Genomic DNA, 5,881 nt, shown 5'->3' on the forward strand with positions numbered 1-5,881 from the left:
TTACCTGAAAACAGAGTCCTGCCTACAGCCAGCAGGGTGGAGAGCACAGTTGAACAAAGAGAACGGTAGGGAGGGTACTTGGGGTAGGGAGAACAGATCCAGCCCCTCGTTTCCCCCACCCTCCCCACCCGCCTCTCCAGCTCTCCTGTCATCCCCTGCAGTCTTGAGGCCGTGGGTGGGAACGGCACCCACCGTGGAGCTCAACCACAATGAGGGTATTTCCTTCCCACTGGTTTTCAAAGTCCATGATGACGTAGTCCTTAGTGACGGCCACAAAAGTCAGATAGTTTTGGCCTTGGTCTATAACAAGAAACCAACGGTCATGAAGCTTGCTAGGGCCCTTGTGTCTCCTGGTAGGTACCCTGTGCCTCTCCAGGTGGCGCAGCCTGACTCTGCCTCACGGTCAGCCCACAGTAGTCAGCAGAGCCCAGGGCACAAAGCCCACCAGCCAGTTACTCTCCTGCCTCTGCCTTCTATCGGTCTTCCTCTTGTTCTGCTCCCCCCCCCCCCCAATTCTCTCCCCTGTCTCTTGATCTAGGTCTCTTTCTGGGCCAGAAAACGGGGAGGGCATGCCAAGGAAGGGGAAGGGCTCGAGTCTCCCCGTCTGTCTTCTCCTGTTATCTGGCCTCCTGCGCCTCACCACCCCAACACTGCTTTGTGTTACTTTAGCCTGATCAGCATCTGCTCCAAAGGGAAAACCTTACACAGTACTCCAGAGCCACAGCTGGGGGAGGGTTCCTGAGTGCCTCCTCCCCTTCAGCCTCCCTTCCACTGCCTGCCATTTGAAGAAGGTCAGCTCTGGGCTGGGTCTCTGGGGAGGGCTTTCAGGAAGATTGTGGGGAGCCCTGGGAACTCAAGGGAACACAGTTAGGGCTGCCCTTCTTGGATGTTTGGATTTCGGAAGACATCGCTGCTAGGTCTGGATGATTACCATGCCCGTCCTTCCTGACCAGTCACATTTGCACCCCAGTAGCTCATCACACCCCACCTGAGCCGCCATGCCCCTCAGGGAGGGAGGAGCAGCCGCCCTCACTCACACTCAAAGGTGTAGCGTCCAGGGATGTCAGTTTTCTCTGCCACGAAGAATTCCTTCACGCACTTTCCGTCTTTCCTGAGAGGAAAATAGCCTTCCTGAGCCCTGTCCTGACGGACTGGGCCCTATCAGATCACCTGGATTATCCAGAGGGAGCTCTGGAGGATGCCCAGCCTCCACGGAGCAGCTCAGAGGATCAGTATCTCACTATCGGCGGGGCCCTCTCAGGGTCTGAACCCGAAAGAGCTGGGCATTTGGGAGGTGGTGGAGAGAACGTGGCCCTGCGACATGCCAGAATACCTGTGAAAGTAGGTGACATTCAGGTTGCCGTTGTCCAGGTGGACAATACCAGTCATGAAGCACCTGTAAGCACCTCCTTCTTCAATGACGGACCGGTTAGTGGAAGCCAGACTGAGGGTCTTCCAGGGCCCTGTCACCTGTAGAGCAAGGTTCTATCCTGACCACAGAGTCCTGGGGAGCCATCTCCCTGGACAGTGGGTCACGGCAGGCAATGTCCTGCTGAGGTATAGAGTATGGACCTCACCGCATCTCTTACTGTGTGCTGAGAAGGTGCCTTGGGGTCTGACTCTCCTCCATCACCACTCCCCAGTCAGACAGGCCAGCACAGTATAGCCACTGCCCATGGACAGTGCTGATAGAATATATTGACTCTCTATTGACGAGCGATGGCGTCGTCTACCATATGAAGGTCTCAAGGTCTCTGTGCAATAGCACACACAGTAGAAAACCTGGTTACCCTGTCTCTCTTATTTGATCCCTAGGTTCAGGGATCCTCCTGGGGCCTGGCCAACTGTAGCTGGGCTTTTATGTGATTCATACTCTGGGGGACCTGGCAGTGTCCCCTGAGCTCCTGGCCTCAAGTAGAATGCCAGTCCTTTGGTGCCCACTATAGGGAGTTGCTGTCAACACACTTCAAGGTGACAGAGACCTGGAAAAGAAATGAGGTGACTCCCTGCCTTCTTCAGAGACCCCACCTGATCAGGGCTGAAGCCCTGCTGCACGGGAACCTGGCTTTGGTCCTGCTGGGCCCAGGCCAGGTCCAGCCCCACAGCCAGCAGCAACAGAAACTTCATGGCTCTGCTGTGTCTTCTTGGGATGAGTGCTCAGGATGCAGATGCTCAGAGCCCCCAGGTGGCTGTATATATACTGTTCAGAGGCAGGAAGTTCTTCTACCCCTCCCCCAGTCTAGGAGTTCAAAGGAGGATGCTGCCAGCCCTGGGGCTACAAGATGCCTCCATTAAAAGGTCAGAGTGCTGGCCAGGACTGGGACACTGTGTGGTTTGGCTTCTGGACTGCGATGCTTTTGTGGGTGAGCCTGGGACACTCTGGATGTGGCACGTCATTGGCCCACCAAGCCTTCGAGTCTCAGCAGGTGAAGGCTGGGCAGGATATACAAACAGTGTTGAGCCACGGGGAGGACACCCCTCAGGGTACCCTCTGTGCCCTTCCCTTATGCTCATGGAAGCCCCATGTGGCAGAGGCTTCCCTGCTTTCTCAGCCCCAGCCCCAGCCCCAGCCCCAGCCCCAGCCCCAGCCCCAGCCCCAGCCCCAGCCCCAGCCCCAGTTTTGGACTTGAAGCCAGGCTATTCAGTCAGTGAGACTAAAAGGATTATAGCTCTGAAGGTCAGAGCCATAATTGATCACACGTGCGTGCAGAAGTGCTCAAGACCATTCACTTGGGGGTTGACAAGGAGATCTGAATTCCTAGTCTCCAGATCGCAGGCCTTTCCCCTCCTTTGATGACAGAAAGGCCAGGGTAGTCCAGGGCCACTCCAGTGGTCTCGGAAGGCCCACTGTGCTCCATGGTGAAGCCCAAGGGCTCCAGCGAGGTTGTTGCTATGACCTGGGCTTTCTGTCATTCAGTTGCAGCTGCTCCGATCAGGTGGGATATGTGTGCACACATACATGTGTGCATGCGCTATGAGCTCATGGTTGTACACATCATGAACGAGTGTACATGTATATGTGTGTGCAGTATTACTGTGGGCCTCTGGTCCTATGTGCCTTGCCTGTAAGTGTGCTTGCATATGAGAGTAGACATGCATCTGTGTACACATATGTACACACGACAGCACTTTTCTGCTTGGTACATGTTCACACACATGCAATTGCCTCTGTCAGAAAATTCACAATTCTTGGAACGTTGTGGAAGTTCCCACTCTCGCCTTGGGACACCATGGACTTGTTCACAGATATGCCCTCTCTAGTATCCACCAAGGTATGCTGGAGACCGGACAGAGCTGAGCAGAGCTTGGGGCCAGTGTTGGCTCTAGGAATATAGTGGAAATATCCAGACTGAGTCCATGGAGAGAGGAGCCAGCAAAAGAGGGATGGGGTAGGATGAAGCTGTAATATTCTGAAGGACCTGGGTGCGAAGAGATGTCACTCTTCAAACCCTAGACACCAAGAGGAGCTTCCTGGTAGGAGTGCTGTGGGAGGGACCATGTTCATCCAGATGTTGAATGCAGGATGCAGAAGTCCCTCAGCACCACCTGGTCCTGGACTCAGATCAGGCACCTGTGGGATGGTGAAGGGTCATGGAGCCTTAAGAAATGTATAGCTCTTTTGGGGGTTCTCACACTGCCTCATGGACAGGATATGGGTCTGTATTCACCTCCTGCTTCTGTGTGTGGTGAGGTGAGGTGAAGGGTTCAGAAGAACAGTGTTCTAGGGAATGGGCCAGCACAGGTAAGGATCCAGGTCCTGCAAGCACTGCCCGGTGGGTCCCCAAGGGAGAAAGTGGAGCTTGGAGAAGGTGCGTATCACCCTGTAAGATCATAGAGGCAAGCTGGGCCAGGTCCTTGTGTCCATTTTAACACAACAGTGAGAAGCTCTGGGCCTGCTCAGACCACACCCTGAGCCCCTGATCTCCTATGGCTACCAGGGGCTGTCCAGGTCCATCTCCCAGCTATGGGTCATTATGTGTCTGTCCTCCGCTCAAGTGTCCGAGCATGAAGTCATATTCAATTCCACCATCAAGAAGACTAAAAGATCAACTCACGGGGGCACCCTTCCCTTGGGCCTAGCGCACAGGGTACCACCAAAAACCTCTCTCACTGCCTGCCTTCCAGGAACAGAGTGGACCTTCCCATGGCCAGGGGTGGGCCCTTGAGGCCCAAATGGAATTCCCATTCTTGTAACTCAGAGGTTTCTTTTGTCTGAGGGTTCCAGGATTGGACATTTGTCCTAGGGCAGGTTTGGTGAACAGGAAGCGGCAGAGCTCTGGGAACACTTGTGATGGCTGGTTCTTAGTCTCTGAACTACGAGCTGGCCTTTTTTAATCTCTGAACTACGAGCTGGCCTTTTTATATGTAATTCACTATGCTTACGACAGTGGGCGGCTTAGTGGACCAGGGACTCCAGGCTCAGAGATAGCCAAGACAAGCCGAGAGGCATTAGCTTGGCTCCTGCGGCTCCTGGAGATCACTTGCTAGGTGCCCTTGGATGATGTTTCAGGCTTTGGAAAGCTGTATATGTGCCTGCCCAAGGTGTTCTGGGTCTGGCCTCTTTCCTGGTGTTGAGTCATCTCCCATGGTTCTCCTGGGTGTAAGCCACACAGAGAAATGTAAAATAAGCTAAGGACCTACTGGGAGGCTTAAACCAGCTTTTCATATAAGAGGACTCGGCCTCTATCTGCCAAATGGTCATCTGGGGACTTGAGGGACTAACTTGGAGGCTGTCGTGTTAGAATCTAGCTGCTGCTCAGGCCATGACACCTTGTAGCTGCCTGTCCCCTTTCCAGATATCAACAGACACTTTACAAAGACATCCTCTATGAGTCCTTTGTTGGCAAGCTTTCCGGTGCCAGGATCTCTCCCTGGGGTATCGGTGGACACAGGTCCTGGTTCCCACCCCGTTTCTTGCCACTTTAGAGCCCATTGTTGGTAGCTGCAGCTGAGTCAGCTGGAGGAGGCCGTTGGGGATACCCTAGTTCAAAACAAGTGGCCCAGATTCTGGTATCTGTTGGCTGATCCCATGTCTGGCTCACTTGAGAGCCCTAGGCCTCCCATTCCTTAGGTTACAGCGCCGGGCTTATAAAGTATGAAGTTGTAAGAAGACTCCAGTGTTTTCCCAGTGCCTGCACCTCACCTTCATGTGCAAAATGGTGACATGTCTCTTGCCCTCAATGTCACCAATGAGAGTGGTTGGGTCTGCTAGGTGAACAGGCACATGAAACTTCAAGACGCAGAATCTGCCTCAAGAGGCTGTGCCAACCTCTGAAAAAGGGCCAGAGGAATACCCAAGTCCCTCCCAATTGGGAAGTCAGGGGGCAGAGCTTGGGACAAGGACACTCACAGAGAGAGTATTTGGAACTATGGCTTCCCTTTGTAGCTCATCAGGAAGTTGGAGGGGAGGGAAGTATTCATGCTGAAGAAAGGAGCGGTTCCGGGCCAGTGGCTAGACACCACTTTTCCAGAACCCTATGGAGGAAATGACTGTGATTAGTACTCCAGAGGGAAGAAAGGAAGAAAGAAACACAGCAAAGACAGGAGGGGAAAGGAAAGAAAGGGTAGAGGAGGAAGCTGAATAGGAGGGGTGTGGCAAAACTGGCCAATACCCAAGATGATCATAGCTAAGAAGATTCATCCACGTCTGGAGATGTGGGAATTATGGGAAGAGACTATGGCTGATGTGGGAGAAAGGGCCTGTGAGGAAAGCAGAAAGATTCTGAAAGGATTTTGTTTTAAGATCAAAAATAGATGCAGCAAGATTCCCTACCCTTGCCACTCTCTCCCACCATCAGCAGAGGTGGCCAGCACTGACCGTAAGTGTCCATGAAATTGTTAATTTTTAACAGGGGTGGACATGGCCCCATCACACTAAGGA

General features: G+C 53.4%; 1 pseudogene across 1 annotated transcript; it reads right to left on the reverse strand.

The window, feature by feature from the left end:
- LOC125412175 (epididymal-specific lipocalin-9-like) lies at window positions 1-2,154 on the reverse strand (annotated as a pseudogene). Its single transcript, XR_014998766.2, has 4 exons — window positions 2,029-2,154; window positions 1,334-1,470; window positions 1,038-1,111; window positions 1-300 (listed from the first exon to the last, which is right to left on the reverse strand). The product of XR_014998766.2 is annotated as an epididymal-specific lipocalin-9-like (transcript).
- Between the last annotated feature and the right edge of the window lie 3,727 nt (window positions 2,155-5,881).

Source organism: Myodes glareolus, chromosome 21, assembly GCF_982192425.1.
Source record: "Myodes glareolus chromosome 21, mMyoGla1.1, whole genome shotgun sequence".
Classification (NCBI taxonomy): Eukaryota; Metazoa; Chordata; class Mammalia; order Rodentia; family Cricetidae; genus Myodes; species Myodes glareolus.